Genomic DNA, 19024 nt, shown 5'->3' with positions numbered 1-19024 from the left:
GAAATTTATTCTTCTGTAGCTAAAATCAACTCACAGAACCATCATGATTTTGAGCAAGTTAATTGTTTTGATAGTCCAATGAAAATTGGGCTGCGTTCTTCTTAAGTGAAATCTGCAGGTGGCCTGGCATTGCTGAAGCTTTGTGCTCTTCCTACAGACAGACAATTTGTGAGAATTGGCTACTACGAAATTAGGCCTGAGGTGGCTTTTTATAGCCTTCCTCAATCATTTGAGCAGACTAAAAAGACAATGAACTCCATTCTCTGTTCCTTCAAATCCCTTCTCCGCTGTGATGCCTACGAAAAATTGAGAAGGAAGTGGTAGCTGATGGCCACTGTCAAGAGTGCTGCCAATATGGTTTTGTTATTACCTTGTGCTCCCCAGCTGCCCCAATCCAATTTCTCTCCCTTGTATGCCCTATGGCATGGGTTCTGAGCATGCACAACACAGAGAGAAATGGAAACTGGGTGATTATGGGCAATCCTTTAATAGAAAGAAGTCACAGTAATTCCTTCACCAACATTAAGATCCCTATTCCCATCCAAACCCGAACTACAATGTCTGCTTCCTCCCACATGCAGACACTATTTCCAATTCAGACAGGGCAAGGTAAAAGAATTTCTTCCACAATTTAATCACAAAAGCTTTCTAAGGGTATAGGCAGATGCACATTTTGTCTGTACAAAGACATTTTATGGAGCTGTGTATGGAGTGGAAAATAAAAAATCTGCTCTGGAAGAAGTCCAGCTTGGCCTCTAAAAGCACTAACACCTTTAATTGAAATCTGCTGAACAAACATGATCTGCTGAGTGCTGAATGCAGTGCAGTTTTCCTACAAATGGAAAGAATGGCTGTGTCAAATGGGATTATTTCACCAAACCTTTGTTTCACCAGCCCTTTTTTGGCAGGGCAGTTTGTGGAAAGGAGTGTACAAGACCAAGAAGCTTTGTAGCTTACTTCTCAAGAGTATCTGTGTTACAGAGTGATGCCCTGAATGGCACCTGCATTGGAGACCCATTTGCCTTCCCAGTCCTGATTCAGAGAGCAGCAGGCACACACCTGACCAGCCTGATGGAGAGAAATAGGCAGGGGGAATGGTACTCAGCTCTGCATAGACCTGTCTCCACAGCATGTCAGTGATGACAGTCATGTTCTGGGCTTTTCAAAGGGCAGTAAAAAAAAGATGCATAGCTATCTCATAAACTCAGATATAGCCAGACTGAGCTTCTAGATGTAAGGCTGAGAGTGAGCTGATTTATCTCAGGGGAAAAAAAAATCTGTTTATAAAAATGTTTTTCTTATTCAGTAAGATTACCCCTCTCCATTTCACTATTCCCTTTCATGTGTGTGTGAGTCTTAAAATGTGATAATCAGAAAGTACCATCTGCATAACAAAATCCCCAGGAACAACTGCAGAGCCTGTGACAACCAGCTCGCATTTCAGAGGATACAGCACATATTAATGCTTTACTGAAGGGAACTCATCCATCTTCTCAGACAGGAGTCTGTCATTTGCACCCTCATCACACCACAAAACACCGCATCTTACCATATCTTCACATCTCACAGTCTCTAATGTGTCTGTTCCCTCAGTGTGCCAGGGAGGTGAGAAATGCTATCACCCCATTCTGCTCCTGGGAATCCACGTCAGGCAACACGTCTGCACTGCCAAGCAGCTCAGCCCTTGAGTAAACTCCTCACAGGGATCATCTACACTGCAGGGTGTGAGTTCACTGGAGTCAACAGGTGAGAGAAGGCAGTTCACTCCACAGATTGCCTCTAACACCAAGGTAACAAGTAGGTTTGGTCTGTACTGAACATTCAGTCCTCTGATTCCATCCTATCCCTAAGCTTATCCCTGCACATAGCCTAGGACACACATCTACCAGTTTTGTGTCTGAAAAAACTACAAGGCAGGGGAGGCTGTACTTCACACAAGCAAAACTAAAAATAACTCCATAAACCTACATTAAAAAAAACAACTCTAAGAGTAATAACTAAGACAACAAGTCCACCACAGGTGGCTGAGAAGGAACCCAAAGCCAAATGACAAATACCGTAGTCCCAGGCAACCTGTTTGAGAGGGTATGGGCATCAGGCACTGTGGCTATAACTGCTCTCCACCTCTTGAAGAAAATGATCTGTATTGCAGCCAAAACCAGCACAAGTTGGTCCCCCTTCCTGCCACCTAGCCAGCTGACCCCAGAGTACAGCGGGGGGGGACAGCCTCCCAAGCTCTCCTTCACTTGGGAGCTGATGTTAAACTAAGGCGTAACATTGGCCAAGGAGGCCGAATCTTAGGCCTCATCTTTTCTGTTGCATACATCATCCGTAGGGATGATGTATGCAACAGAAAAGATGCGATCAAACCAAAATCATGCCAAAGGACACTGACCAACACCAAGCATTTTTCTGTCTTCACTATTCATAGCTTTCCTTTAACACCCATCCTAGGAGCAGCCTTGCCCATGCCTGTCAGCTGCTGCACAGGACATGTGGTAACTACAGGGCTGCACAAGATGGGAAGGCAGTGCTCTGCTGACCACTCCTGTGCCCTTCCAAGCACCCTTCCTGCTGCACTGCCTGCACACCCTGTGCCCACCCACCTGGGGCACCCCACATGCTCCCTCCCAGCTCACAATCTGCCTCTGGAAGGAGGCTGAATTTCATCAAAAGCTGTCACACAATCTAATTGCAGAGCTCAGTTATCTTAACTGGCAGGTATACAGCTAATTGTTCACCTGTGGTATGAAATCTCAGGAACAACGTGCTACATAAATAGAGAATTTTTATACAGTGTAAGCAATGTGTGCAGCAGGGTGTCACAATCACTGTCAGTGACTGGTGACAGCTAGACTGTCTCATCTGATAAATAAATTTCACATTGCTGAAGGTAATTCATGGATTTATTTGTGTATCACAGCATATAAAATAAAGGACCATTTAAGGATATTTTCTCCTCTATGCCTTTATTTTCAAATAAAATTTAGTTTTCACTAATAAAAGAGGTGTGCAGAGACATTTACTCATGGGAACCGAGAAATTAGTTCCTGTTTCATGTGTGTATTCACCATGACAGCTATGCACCACACACACCATGAAACAGAAAAAGTGAGCTAGAATTCCTCACATCAACAAAACACAACCTCCTGCTAAAATCAGTTATTCCATATGTAAAACTCCCATAACTCTTGTTATAAAACTTCTGAGTTCCATAAACTACATTTTATGGAAACCCCTAGGAGAATAGTATATCAAAATATACTGTTTTGATACTGAGATCAGTGATGGTTCTCTGCTTTATTTCTGACCATCTACAGGAAAGTGAGTGTTGATTGACAGCATATTTTGTTTAATTTTATTCTTTGATAAGGACTGAGCAAAAATTGTGCCCCTTCATAATGAAGCTATTTTTAAAATAAGCTTTAAATAGTAAGAGGGTCTGTCTTTCCTCTAAGATAAGCAGAAAGACAATTTGTACTTTAAAACAAATTATGGACTTAAATAAATGGTTATCTAAATTTAATTACAAAAATTTATTTTTCTTTCTGGTGTGTCCTTTCTCTTTTTTCTGGGGCAAGTTATATGAGTTATTTTTTTCTTTTTAATTAGAGCCTTAATAGATAATCCTCTAAACAAACTATAAAGTTTATGAGTGCAAAAAATTGCTATTATACGAACACAGTATTACTGTATTATATTTTTATTGTATTTTTCCTCTATCCTACGATAACCTTTATAGTATAAATTTCCAGTAAGAGAATAATAAAGAAAAAAACATTCTTTTTTAAGCTAAGAATATTGTGCCAATCTTGGTAGAAAAAATACAAGATAATTCTATAGTAAACTGTCTCTAGTTGAAAATTCATTCATCAAAACAAAGTATAAGGTTGAAAGCTTATTTGAGAGCATTCTGAGAGGTGAATAAAAATGACAGTAAAAGTGAGGACTGTAGAACTACAGTCCCTGCCAAATAAGCAATAAAGTCTCTTATTTACATATTTCAGGTGGCACTGATACAGCCTGATACACTTTGGGCTACATTAGACATTTGCATTCCTGCATTCAGGTGTCATTATTAGATAAACTAGAGTCCGGCTTATATTTATACACATATATACTGCTTTCAAGCAATTGTTTTCATACTCTGTCTCAGTGTGGGATTAAACAAACCAAATATATGTTGAAATCTTGACACCAACAGTAATCTAAAGCCATCTACACAGCAAGCAGCTCCTGCCAAACTATTAGATGCACTGCCCACAGCTTCCCCTGTTATGAAACACAGACTCCCTCTGAGTTACGAATTCAGGGCTAGCACAGAGACAGCAGCCTGTCTTGCACATGACAAGATATGGCCATTCAGGTGACTGGTGGCTCCTTGACTCCTTGACTTCCAGAAACATTGAACCAGCTCCTGTGGCAATGCTTGAGGGAGCTTGGATAGAAGAACATGTGTAGGTCTAAACCACACATGCAGGTGGGACTGCCCAGTGAGTCTTGGTGGAGGAGGCAAACCTCCAATAGAGTGCTCTCACATTCCCTAAGAACAAATTAAAGGAGCACTTTCTATGTAGTTGGACCAGGCAGGAAAGCACAAGAAAAGTAAAACTCTAGTGGTTAAACAGTCCTTAACCGTGCAAATAAAATGATAAAATTAACCGTAAAAACAACATAAGAAAATTGGCATAATGGTTGTGTTTTCAACATTAACATCTATGATTTTATAACAAAAGTTATGTATGTACATGCATACCTCTACTTATATCTATATATATGCTTGTATATATACACCATTATTATCTGAAACCCATCTAAATGGACACAAATTAAAGCTAAAAGATTAATTTTAACACGAGGCATTTGAGATGGCTGGCGAGCCCTATTTACACATTTCCTGTATTTTTATATATTTAAAGAAACATCAAAGGTTTTTAACAAGAAAATTATATTCTCATAGCCATAAAGTATACTCCTGTGATTGCATTAGAGTGGCTGTGCAGTATAACTTCTTTGCTTGTTGACAATGGTTTTTGCTATGTTAATTAAATAAGTCTGTGATCTTTATTCATTAAAATTAATGCAATAATATCTATGTTGAAGGTTCACATTGGACTCAATCTGGCAAGCCGAATGAAACAGCTTCACTGGAGTTACTCTAACATTACTCTTGACGAAACAGAGCTCTGACAGGAGATTCTGTGTGAAATCGGTTTACCCTTGCTTCACTTAATATTATTCCAAATCAGCGAGCACGAGTATCTTCAGAGCAGACAAAAATGTCTTCTATTAAACAAGGCTATGGAAACCACAAGTCTCCAGGCGACAGGTTGTGGCGGGCACGGAGCCCGCTGGCTGGGGCATTCCTGCTGTGATGGGGAAATGCCGCCGGCGTCACCGCGGAGCTCTGCGGTCCAGCCCTGGTCCAGAGCCGTCAGCTGGAATTAGCCCAAAGGATGGCACTGAGCACGGCTCGTCAATTCCAGTAACAAGACCTGAAAAAAACAGCAAAGGTTTCATGTACGAAACCCGAGATGCCTTCACCGCTGGGATTATCTCCCAGAGGAACAGGAGCTGCCCTGCTCCGGCGTTCCCGCTGGCAAGGCTGCTCTGCGGAAGGCAGGCGGTACCTGCGGGCAGGCAGCAGGTGATGGCTCTGCGCCGACAGGCGAGCGCGCTGCAGGGAACAAGAGAACCTCGCTGCTAGGATTTAAAATTCCCAAATCTAATTCACTCCACGCTGAGACCAACAGCGGCCCTTCCCACAACACCCCGGGCACTGGATTAAGACTTGATGAGCAAGAGCCAACACAGAGTCGAAGTTCAGCATCAAAAGCAGAAACCATCACTATTAACATTTTTGTTCTGTCAACCAGGTAGGTTACACCTGAACCTTGGCAGAAAGGAAAACCACAAGTTACATTTGATTCGTGACCATCCATATTTTAAATATAATTAATTCAGGCAACAGGGAAAAATTAGAAGATGAATAGTGAAGTAATATCAAATTAAAAAAGATTGATTAATATTTAGGAAACAGGCAGCTGACCCAGCCACCCCCAGTAGTATGACTCACAATACTATTTTCATATTTGTATTATTTAGCATGTAAAGACCTTAGCTGAGAGTCCTGTTCTGCTAAGAACTTGCATTAAGTACTCTGAAAATATCTTCCCTGATTAATTTTCTACTGAGCAAAAAATATTTTCATTAAAATTTTATGTCTAAAATGGCATCTTTTGATTCAATCCTCCCAAAATCTAAGTGCTAAATAAATAAAAAATATTTAAAAATCCACCCTCCAACCAACATGGAAATTACTTATTTTCTGGAGGCTGAAGAATGGAAATACTTTCTATGATTTCCAAGGGTTGGCAAAAAATTTAATTTCCACTGAGGCAGGAAGAAGAAATTGACATTAACTTTTTCTCTAGCCCTGCTTCACAGATAATAAAATAGAAATATTAAGCAAAGAGTTTAAATTATAAATAGATTAAGCACTTAAAAAGACATGAAGGCAGAATGTGTTTATGTCTTTCAGTCTTTAGAGACAAGAAATTGAACAAATTTAGCAGAATTTTACAGAGAAGCAATATTTGGAACTATTGAAAGGGCCTGATTTCAGACACCAAAGAAATAAAAGACATACATTGCATTAGCTAATATGGAAGTCTTAATCATTAAGTGATACTACAAATGGACAAAATCCAGAGAAAACAGTAATTAAGGAAGATCCCTTGTAATTGAGCAGCCAGAAGTAGAAGTAGAGTGTCTGTCCATTGAGCCACATGACTGTCCTTTGACAGAATTTACATTATATATAAGATATTTATTATACCTCATTATACATATAAAGTAGTGAAGAAGCAATACAAAGGAGGATAAGTTAAACTAACTAAAGACTGAAACCTATCTGTATTTTGATTAACCTGACAAATTTTTAGAAAGAACTAGCTCTGGATGTACACTAACACTGCATATATTTTTAGGGATTGATTTTAAAGATCTGAGTTTTCCATCACAGCAACTGAAAGTACCAGAGACCAGGGATGGTGTAACAACCTTTTAAGAAATGAGACATTCCTTTCAGTGACTGACCAAAATATGGGGGTTGCATATCCCTTAATGATGGAAATTACTAAGACTGTTTATACTGTCAATAATATAGCTTTAATATAAGCTTTATTGGATTCTGTTAAAGTTTACAAGATTTTCTTTTTGTAATCAATGTTAACCTATTAAACATAAGCAGTATGAGAGGTTTTTTTCACAGAAAATAACAAAATTTAGGAAATTAGATGACAAAGCTGGAGATTGATCCAATACCTACAGAGTGCAGTAGGCCTCGTTCCATTTCCAACACTGTGTTTTGGACCAGGACTTTAGTAATGAGGACTTAAACAGCAAAATTAGGCTGTTCAGTCAACATTAATAAATCTTTATTAAGCAGTACTACAATTGCTGGGTTTGTAAAATGAACAGAGTGAAGAACTGTGGTCTCCAGAATACAGAGTCCATCTCAGACAGGAGACCTCCAAGGGAAGCCAATAAGAAATCCTTTGGAAGGAGCCCCCTTTAACACTTCAGAAATTACAGACAAATACATCCACTGACTACACCACAACTGGGGTACACAAGGTGAGAGCCCTCTGTTACACAGCCTGATAATCTTCTTACCTAGGTATCTATTACAATGCAACACTTCAAAATTTTGTCTTTATCTAGCTGCTCTGTTCTACTAGAGCTTTCTCTTCAGTGTATCCTTGTCCATATGAGACAAAGGATTTGAATGAACTGTGTAAAGGAGTGTTTTCCTTAACTCATTTTACATTTTCCACAATTAAATTTTACTGGTCTTCAGGAAAACAATATATAAGATTAAACCAATGTATCTTTCCATAGCTTTCAATATTCCCTGCATCATTTGTTCTTCCATACTGTATCTTCTTTTTTTTTGAATAAATAAAACCTTCACCTCTTTCTTCACATGGGAATCTTTTCATATGGAAGACTTCTTTATTTTTTTCCTCTGGTCTTTTCTTCCTACTCAATAGGTTTCTGGATAAGAAGTTACCAAAGGCAGATGGATTATTCATACTGAGAATGACAGTGAAGAGTTCCTAAGCATTATACAGGAAATACTACACAAAGTCTTACATTTCTTTTATGATACATATAATACTTTCTTCTACTATGAACTGAGAAAATACCCTGGGCTGAGCTTCTTCACAACAAGGGGCAAGATTTTTGATGGTATCCTGTTCTGTTAGGAGAGATATACAGGAAACATTTAGATTGTATCTTTCAAAGTTTTACCATGTAGATTTCTAAAATTACATTTGATACCAAACAGCCCTTCGATAGTCCTTTCAAAGTATGTGACTGCTTTGATATTCCAAAATACATTTGTGTTGTCTTCAAATGTGCTGCATTTACAGATCATTAAAAAATAAATACTAAATCAACCCTAAAAACCATAGACTACTGTCTCATGGCTTGTTTGAATGATGCTTGTTTTCCTTCATTTAGCATAAAGAATAACTCCAGTATTTCCTCCTCATGGCTTGCTCTCGGCCTTCCTTTGGGTGTAGGAGTGAGTGCACAGGTAAAGGCATGTGCATGCACAGGCACACAGAGGTACCTGTATTTGTGCATGTGTACATGTACATAACTCTCCTCTAGTGACCAGCTACAGAAATGATCCCTGAAAGTGTACATGAAGGTATTAGAGAGCCTCCAAGGTAGGGATACAAGGGTGGTGAAGGGTAAACCTTATGAGGTTTACAGAAGGGGAAACCTTATGAGGAGGGGCTGAGGCCACTTGGTCTGTTCAGCCAGGAGGAGACTGAGGGGAGACCTCACTGCAGTCACAACTTCCTCCTGAGGGGAAGTGGAGGTGACAGTGATGATCTCTTTACTCTCATGACCAGTGACAGGACTCAAGAAAATGGCCTAAAGCTATGTAAAGGGAAGTTTAGGTTGGATATCAGGAAAACATTTTTCACCCAGAGGGTGGTCAGGCACTGGAACAGGCTCCTCAGGGAAGTGGTCACAGCACCAAGCCTGACTGAGACCAAAAAGACAATGTTCTCAGACACATGGTGTGACTCTTGGGGTGTCCTGTGCAGGGCCAATGAGTTGGACTCAATGATCCTGATGGGTCTCTTTCAACTCAGCATATTCTATTGATTCTATGATAACTAAATATATATGTATGTGCAGAGAGATAGTGCCAATCAGCCAACCTGATTTAACATTGGTGTAAGCACACCACTTTTAGCTATGGGATCCCCCAAAGAAATGTCTAAGAGAAAGTTCACAGGCCCTGTCTGTTCTGTAAGAGCTGTTGAATTAAAAAAACTCTGTGTATACTGAACACAAATCTTAGTGACAGATAGGTACACAAGCATACGTATCTCCATCACAGTCACAACTTGCTGGAAAGGAAATGCCATGCATTTCCAGTTACATTACTCTAAAATAAGCAAAAAAGTTTGGGGGGGAGGGGAGGGGGGTGGGAGAAAAAAGTTTAATGTGGGAAGAGACAGAAAGCATTAAAGGAAAATTGAAGATGCAGAATGCCAAGGTGCTGTATGGTAACAGCTGTGCTCTGCTGCCATCCTGAAATTCTGTGCACTGAGCAGCAGCCTGACAGACACAGGGCTAAAATTGCTGCCAGGGATCAGTGCCACACAAAAGCATCCTGGCCAAACACATTCCTGTGCAGACATTGTGGCTCTATCCCAAGGTTTCCATCATACCAACAGATCTTGGTGTAGGAATTATCCCTGAGGCATATGATCTGAGCTCAGAGTCAAATCCAGTAAAGGTGCACTGTCAAATGGATGTAGGCAGGGCGCAGATGTACTTGCAGGTTCCTTACACCATTCAGGCACAGCAATTCTCAGTCAGATGCAAATGGTCTGGGAACTCAGACAGGTCAGAGCTGGTTAAGCCCACTGGGAACTCAGAGTGGTTAAGCCCACTCCTAACCAGCAGCAGAAGCCTTTCCCTGCACATGACAATGGATGCACATCATTATGACTTCATTTTCCCTGAAACGGTCTAAACTTTTGGTTGGGATTGAAAAGAAATTGCTACTGACACTCCAAGCAGAACAGCTGCACTACCTGGGTGTCAGTCTTGTAAGAGTACTGTGAAATCCTAGTTGGAAATTCAAAGTATGTACTTTGTCAGAAAAAAGTATGATTTCTGCAAATTATCAGCCTTTTCTAAAATTATAGGCCTTTTCAGTCTTTTCATCTAACAGAAAACATTCTTCCTCTCATGTTCCTGACATTAATTTATTATTTTGTGGAGAAAGACCTCAAGTTACCTCAACTGAGAGATCACCGTCTCATTGGGTGACTGGAAACAGGAATGAAAACGTGAAAACAGAAAGTTGATGGCCCTTGCACTGAAGATTTTAAGGATTTTCAAAAAAAAAAAAAAGGAGCAGTGGGCGTTGGGAACTGCAATAACTTTAAGCAGCTGGGTATCCCTAGTAAAGAACAGACAAGAGGAATACAGAAATATATTACATCTCAAGATAGAGAAGATACTTCACCACTGTACATTTACAAGCTTTTTTGCTTCCCCTTTTATTAACCCATTCTGCAGTCTCCATCTTCTTCCTCATTCACAATGCTCTATTCACCATGGTCAGCTGTAAAGGAGCAGAGAACAGAAAACTTTCTGACACCACTACCCCTTGTCTGCCTGCTGATTGTATAGATTTGTATAGATGGTATTGGTCTTCTCAACACATGAATTAGCTTTCTGTAGTTCTTTTTGGAAGCTACACTGAGAATTTCCTAAATTATTCTCAGAAGTAAAAAATAAAATGGAAACAGTATCTACTGCAGTGAAAAAAATCTAAATGTTTTCATGTTCTCCCTCTCTTTTCCTTCATTCCCAATTGAAAAATCTTTGTGAGTAAATGCTGCAGTTGATGCTACAACTGTTTAAGGATTATCCTTATGTCTGTGTGCTGTTCCTACAAACATGAAACATTAAAGCACATACAGCAGTAAGACTGAGTGATGCCCTTGGTTCGTTTGTTCAGACCCAGTTATTGAGGCATAAATAGTGTGCTGTGTAATACCATGAACTGACCTAGGAGTGCCTATAATACACAGGTACAGTGAGACCTAGAAAAACGGAGTGCTCAATGTTAAAAACAGAGAGTCAGCGCTACCTGATTTCCTTGCCCAGGTCTTACAGAGCTGGGACAAATGACACAGTACTTTCCCCTTCTGCAGGATGGAGTTCCATATGTGACTACCTCAGGGGAATCTGCAAAGCTTGAATATTAACATTCAAAACCCACAAATTCTCATCTTCATCATTCTCTCCCTCCTCCCCGTCCCCCAAAAGAGTTTTCACCTAAATGCAAATTAATTTTAAGCTGTCACAAAAAGAATTAATTGCTGTATTTAATCTGTTTTTGTTTTAGGAGTATGAAAACTACATGAAAGTGCATAAAAAAATGATATGTTAAATGATCCCTCCTGAGTCACTAAGTCACTGTGGTCCATCATTGCATATTTAATTACATTTAAAATAGAAGAATATACTTGAATTGATAGAGCATAATGGCTGCTTTGGTGCTGCTGTAGATATTCATATAAAGACTTAAAGAAACACATGGATTACTGACCTGACAGACCACAGCAGTAACCTAAACAGCATCATAATCTCTATGATGAGAGACTTTGAATTCTTCATATTTCATGGACCCCCTGACACAACGGATGGAAACAGGATAGAGGTTTATAATAGAAATGCTGACACAACCTTACCTATAGCTGTGCAAATGGTGCTTCTATAATTAAACTTTACAACTTCAGCACCACTAGATAAGTTGCTACTTTTTAATCATATTAATCAGAGCTTCATGTTTCAATTGCCATATATTATCATGCAGTGTGAACTATAAAAATAAAAAGATTCCCAGCCGCTAAATATCACAGCTGTTATGAAACACAGAAGTATATTCAAACACTTCTCTGTAAGTGCAAATACACTGAAGGAAAGCCTCAGATGATTATCCATTTTTTTGGTTTTTTTCCTAACACATGGGTTCAACATAATGGCCACAGAAAGTACTCTGAATGCATTACAAGAATATCACTGAACAGTAAAAAAGTTTCATTAAGATCTGCCCTGTTTCAAATTTTCCTATCAGCAGTAAAACAAGTCTACTGTTTTCTATGACAATGACAGCCAGAAGCCTGCTCTGTCAGAGGAAGGCATTGAGATTATTCTTCATGCACTGCTGTTTTCTTTAAAAGCCAGCTCTCCAGCAATAGTGAGGAGTGGGTGGCCAAAATCTCACTGCTTTCAGTGGTCTGAGATTTGGAGCCTGGGAATGTTTTATGTAAATATTTCTCTTCACATTTTCTCTTCATTTGTCCGAGTGATTTACAGCTTTACTTCAGCAAGGAAAGTTTCCTCTCAAAAAAGCTACATTTGGCGCAAACTGAAGAGATATTGCATTGGAGCTGAAACCCTCTATTTTTACCAAGTGGGCATGGCTAACTACAACAATAAAATTAATCTATAAATAAAACTTGGTTGCTTGCCATTCTCTATTGTCCTGAATTTGCAAATCCTTGCATGCTGCATGCCACTTTACATGTACCATGTGATAAATTCCCACACTGTCAGTGCCTACTCCTCTACAGCACCAGTTTTATAACACCTTCTGGAGACAATTGTGCTCTCCTTTGAGATGGGTGGTACAGGTATGTGGCCTGTGTGTCACAAGGGGTCTTGTAAGCAATCAGTGGAAAGAGCATGCCTGTAATTCTGTGTGGGGGAGACTATGCAATGGACATTTCTGAAAATTATAAGAGCTGTAGCAATGCATAGGAGTTGCCATAGTGTTATTCTGACCCCTGAAGGATGGAAACAGAGTTAACTTCATATCCTTTTTTTCTCAATTTACTCAGTATACTCTATGAATGTCAAACTCTAAACTGCATTAGCAGGATATTTTAGTGCTTGCCCAGACCTATCCTCCAGAAATATGAATACAGTCATGAACTAACAGTGAATGTATTTTAAAATACTGATGTTTTCAGGCAAGCAGGAAAAAATGATTTTTCAGGCTGCTGTAGGGTAAAATTACTGTGAGTTTGATAGTGCATTAAATCTAGTAGGTATGTGAAGATCATGCTTATCAAAAGATGTAAAACCCACTCTGCCCTCACCTCTTCTTAACTGAAAAGTATTTTAGTGACATTTTGCTGGAATGGATTCAGAGTGAAGTGGGGAAGGACACAGGTCAGTGATGATAAGATCACTCATTTCAGCTGAGTTAAGATTTCATCAGGCTTACATTTTTCAGAAAATGCATGTGTTAGAGGTATGGGCCCTCAGCAGTGCCTTTGTGAGCTTATCTATCTTCAAGGAGTGCTCTTCCCCCTCCTCCCCCTGAACAGATAGGAAAAGTGATTCAGGATTCTAAAAGGGGCATTAAGGCATATCCTGATACTGCTATCTTTGAGGACAATTTGCTAAAAAAGTCTGAGTTAAACCAATGGGACTCCTGTTACACCTTTGCTCTTCACCCACTCACTTCTAAGCCGCCTGAAATGCGTTAAGGGACCACCTTTTGGGTTCCTGTAAATGTAACAGGTGTATGAAGCTGCTGTATCTGACAATACTTTTCCCCCACGTCAGTCACGCTGTATTGTAACACAGTGGAGCAGCACCCTGCCAAAGCTGCGAGCAGTCGCTGCTCGCACCGAGAGAGACTCAGCACACAGCGCTGTCGGTGCTGGGCGCCGCACACGCCCGGCCGAGCGGCACCGGCTCTGCCTGGAGCAGAGAGGGCCAGCAGAACGCCGTGCTCGGAGCCAGGCGACGGCCGGGGGAGAGGAGGAGGAGGAGGAGGAGGATCAATTTTAATTTCGGTTTTGTTCCTCCTCCGCTCAGCTGTTGCCATGCACCCAAGTCCCAGGTTGCGGTGTGACCTTGCGAAGGAGCCGGGGCCGCTCAATGGGACCATTGTGCAGCCTGGCCGGGGCTCCTCGGGAGCCTCTCCCGGGTGTGGCTGAACCAGCCCGCGGCAGCCTCCTCCTCGTCCTCCGTGAACTCCCTGTCCCGGGGAAACTCCGCCAGCAGCACGCTGATGCAAAAGGCAGCCTGCAAGAGGCAAACCCCTTGTCAGGAGCTGAGCAAGGATCTCCCCTCCTCTGCCCAGGTCTCCATCCCTCGCTGCCGGGAGCGCTACAAAGTTAAGCCAAGTGATCGATACGCTATAGGAGAATATTATTCCACTATCGGCGACTGATGCCACTGATGTAATCAAGTTACATAATCACCGTCTTTGCACAAATACATCCATCTTCCTACAGACAGATCTGCATATCTTCTTCCATCCATTATGCATGAACTCACCAGCAGTACATAAGGGTACATATTTTCGCACACACTATGTAACTTTAGCATTGCAGTGCATTGCACTGCACAACGTCATCACTATCGATTCCCTCAACCTTCCCCCATTCCCTCTTATCAGAACTGATTTTGCAGAGAGAGATTACCAATGTGCATTGCTCGGATCCCTTTAAATCTTTAAAGGCTGAAGTGCTTCCCTCACTCGCTTCTGTTCTTAAGAAGATGATCTTTCCTTTTTCTCTCGTCTCGTTTCACACCACAAGTAACAGGAATGAATTCTCACACAGTCCCTCAGCCAGATGCATGTATGTATGAAATACCGAAGATAGCATCTCTGTTTGCACATCTTCCAACTCCCATACACGTGGTCTGAGATTTCAGTAGGTAAGTTATTGGGTAAAAAAGATATTTTGTAAGAGCAGCTGGATGAGATATTTTCAGGCTAGTGACATTTATGGTCTTTCTCTACTATGAAACTGAGGGGATTCTGTCCTTAGCACCTCTCAGTTTATAATTTCCTTGCAGGATTTACAGGAACAGTTGTAATCCCAAATTACCAATGGCATTTAACCCCTTTAGCACCAGTGCACTGTACCACGATCAATAAGAATCACCACCTTAAAGTTTAACAACTTGAAAAGCAGATTTTCTCTACCTCCATTGCAGCTATGAAATGCAGCAGAACGCTGCACAGAGTTGGAAACATCTATTTAACCAGAGGATGGGATCCGATCTCATATTAATTAGATTCCATCACAGAGAGCTTCTTAGCTGTCACATAACCTTTCCAGTCAAATATATTACAACCAGGGAAATAAAAAATAAAAAGAGGGAAAATTAAAGATTCCTTGCTCTTACAGTACTCTCCTAAATCCAGAGGATGCATAAATACAAAGGGAGGAGATTTTTTTTTTTTTAATTTATCGCAAAAAGCACTCACCAGAAGACCCACTGCAGTTATTCCACTCAACTGCCAATAGCGGCTGGAGCCCCTCGCATCAGGGTAATGCAGCAATCCCGAAAGTGCCCATTTCAGTCACCCGCCACCAAGTTTAGCAATGCCGGGCTTTTGCCTGGATAAAATGACCTTACCCACAGGAGTCTCCCGAAATATTCCTCCGGTGCGATCAGTCAGCGAGGCGAGTGCCGGTCACCACACTGCGCACTCGGCCGGAGGAGCCCCGTGTTTACTCCTGGGGCTCAGCTGGCCGCGAGTGCCGCGGACGCGGCGCCCATCCATCCACCGCTGCCAGCTCCGCCGGGGGCGCAGGTAATTCCATACAGACTTCGGCGCCCCCCACCCCCCCCGAGTCGCCCCTTCCTTCCTAGTTCAGAAAGTGCCCGCGTCGCCGGCGGGAGGTACCATCCAGGTGCGGCGAGGGGGGGCGGGGGGAAGGGGGCGGCCGGCCTGGGGCCCCCGCGCCGCCCGCGGGCAGCTCCGCGCCCAGCGCGCCGGATCCCGGCTGCCCGCACAAGTATCCGGCGATCGACGATCCGGAGGGGGTTCCTAGCTTCCTTTCCTGGTGCTGGGCGAATGTGGGGAAAACGCTCCGGAGGGGGGGGGCGGCCGGGGGAGGGTGCCTGACGGGTCCTAGCACCCGCACCGCAGCGCCAAAAAGAAAAAAAAAAAAAAAAAAAGGAATGAAAAAAAATAAAAAAGGAGGGGGGGAGGTTTTGGGGGAAATTCTCCAAATGGCAAAGAAGAAAGGAAAAAAAAAATCAGTTGTCCGCTTGCCCCGAACGATACTAATCCCCGGTGAAAATGACAAGTGATCAGCAAAGAAGAAGAGGAGGTCTTGATTGATAACCACAATCCACCCAAAATATCCTCGGGAGCAGAGGAAGAGAGGGAGGGAGAGAGGCGAGAGAAACTGCAGTGCATAAACGATCCCTGTGTTCCTACGAGACGGGCTCGCTCGCTCGCTCGCTCGCTCGGCGGAACGCGCCCTCCGCCGGGCCGGCAGGAAGGGGCCGGCACTGCCACCCGATGGACAGCGCCGCACTCGCCGCGCTGCGGGGGGAGCCGCCGGGGAGGGCCCTTCCGAAGGGATCCTGGAGAAACTCCTGGCGAGCGGGGCCTCCCTCCTTCTCTTGTCTCCCTCCGCCCCGGCGCCGCCCGCCTCCCCGCGCCGCCTCGGCCCGCAGCGCCGGGGCCGCTCCGCTCGGCTCCGCTCCGCCGGGGCAGCGGCGGGGGCACGGCCGGGAGGGGAGCGCCGGACGCGCAACACGCGCGGGGGTCAGCCGGCTTCGCTTCACCTCCTGCGCTTCATTTTATTTTTCTCCCCCCTCTTCCCCTCCGGTTTCCCAAGCGAAGTGTTTTAGGAGAGATGATACATTATCTATTCTTGGATTTTTATAAGGCAAACTGTGGGCCTCGCTGTTGCCATGGGATCTTCTTTGTGCGAACTCTCTGAACTGTGTGGGAACAGTTTTATTTCCTTCCCTTCAGATTTTTGTCTTTATTTTTTTTTCCTTCTCTTCTGCAACTCTTCTGAAGATATGTATCAAAATGTAACTGCATTATTGCCAATTAAGATTAACAGCAGCTGCAAGGTGCATCTAATTAGGAATGTTAATTACTTCATGAAATAAATAGTCATTTGCGGATGTTTATTATACTAAACAAATGTTCTGTAAAACATAACTCAAATTCTGACACTCCCCTCAATACATTTGTTCCCATTCCTGCACAAATGTGCAGGGAAGTGGGCACCCCTTCTTCCATTGCATTTACCTTCCAGGTGCACACACACAGGGAAGAGATAAGAGTTGCCTGTGCATAGGTACAGGGTCGGATGGGAGGCATTTTGAACTCTTACAAGCCATTGTATGGGGTGGGAGTGTGGAGGAGCAGGAAATAGCTGAGCAATGTGAGATAAATGTGTACAGTTACGTATCTGTTTATTTCTTTGTAAAACTCTCCAAAACCAGGACAAAGAGACTAGGCAATGTTTACTTACCTCTTCATCCATCCTGGCTCCTTGCAGGGTCACAGAGAGGAATCCAAACTGCTGCAGTTATTAAACCCCCAATATCTTACAAGAGAAGGGAGAAAAGAAAAAGCAGCCCATGGAAGAATATGATTTTATTATGGAATATGATAAAGGATTATCGATAGGCAGATAAAATGCCATGCAGAGTCAGTGGGTTGCAGGAGGGATGGGAGCTGTTGCAGAATTTGTGGAACTTGCTCACACCCCACCCCACCTCGCCTTATAACAGAATGGCGTTCTTCATGTCAGATAAAAAATAGATGAAACTACAAATGAGTGCAGGAACCAGAAGTCAAAATCCAATGTTAAAACAAAACAATTAATGTGACTGGTTAAACCGTGCATTCAGCTACTACTATGATGAGTGATCCATATGCGTGGGCAGGTAAAAGAGACATGAGAAACTTTATGGGATTCTCTTTGTGGATCAGTATAGGACATTTTATGTTAGCTAAGTGACTCATACCATATACTTTAGAGAGCAGGTTTGGGTGCTTGATTTAGAAGGCTGGGCATCCTAGCTGTTTGACAGAGTGAGAGGGAAAGACAGAGGGGTTCCCAACTTTGATTCTCACCATTATCCTTTGGGAGAGCTGCTTTCTCACCATGGGGATGTGACAACAGACTCCCAGCACAGGCACCTCCATCACGGGAATTCCAAGAGTCTCCCTTGTGCCTTGACAGAGCGACAGATGCTTGAGGCTGCTCATAGTCTGCAAAGGGCAGAGAGTAGGAAGGAGGTGCTTGGGCTAGACCTAACCATTTACCTTCAGTTCCTGACACTTTACAGATTACTCTTCCTCTGATAGCCAAGTCATTTAATGTCTCCATCCTTTTGTTCCTTCTCTGTATAAGGTGAATTAACACTGTTCCTACTCATAAGGGTGCAGTGAAGATAAAAAGGCATTAATGTTTGTTAGGTGTTCTTACACAGTGGTCACAGGAGCTATATAAGTTCCCAGAGAGGCTGATTAAGTGTCTGGCAGAAGAAACAGAAAATGAAAAAAGGTGGAAGCCAAAAGCTGTGAATAAAATACAATGGAATTGCTAAAATGGCTGAAACCAGACTAATAATACAGAAAAGCTGTAGACAATTCACATGTGCAGAATACAAACCACCTGTGTTCTTGTTAAATTTATCCCAGGGTTAAAGAAACTAGATTCCGTTCACTTCTCAGTTACTGAATTGCTATGAAGAGCAATGCAGTTGTATGGATACAAGCATAAGAGATCTTAAATTTAATTTTTTTTCTCAGCCACATACTTAATCTCTAATTGACTTCATCCTCCCTTAATAGGTATGGGTTTTTTAATGTAGAAGGGGATCTCCTTTGTCCTCATCATGACTTGTGTTTCCAAGAAATTTCACCAAAGAGAAGAGCATAATCTTGTCTGTTTTAATTCCACGGCGTTCAGTGCATGCTGAAATGTTTAATAAGAATGAGTAGTGTATCTTGTACCTGAACCATATGTGTGATCTTGATGCCTTGTGTCCCTTGAAAAAAGGAAGAGGCACAAACCACATCCTCTTATATAGCTCAGTGTGTATCCTTAAGAGGACCATCACATTTGGTCTGTATTAAGTGAAACAGTGCAGTCAAAGTAAGCTTTCTTTCTAAAAGTAA

At 42.3% G+C, this 19024-nt stretch overlaps 1 protein-coding gene across 2 annotated transcripts in view; it reads right to left on the bottom strand.

Moving 5' to 3' along the window:
• The window catches only part of IL1RAPL1 (interleukin 1 receptor accessory protein like 1), a 679795-nt gene extending 663759 nt beyond the window's left edge, over positions 1-16036 (bottom strand). The window contains exon 1 of one of the 2 annotated variants that reach the window (XM_066545452.1): positions 15347-16036. The gene's annotated coding sequence lies outside the window, so the exon portion shown is untranslated. The remainder of the gene's footprint in view (positions 1-15346) is intronic. The other variant, XM_066545453.1, reaches the window with a different exon arrangement.
• Between the last annotated feature and the right edge of the window lie 2988 nt (positions 16037-19024).

Source organism: Molothrus aeneus, chromosome 2 (genome assembly GCF_037042795.1).
Source record: "Molothrus aeneus isolate 106 chromosome 2, BPBGC_Maene_1.0, whole genome shotgun sequence".
Lineage (NCBI taxonomy): Eukaryota > Metazoa > Chordata > Aves > Passeriformes > Icteridae > Molothrus > Molothrus aeneus.
The sequence above is the reverse complement of the archived record's forward strand: the minus strand, read 5'-3'. Positions and strand labels throughout refer to the sequence as shown.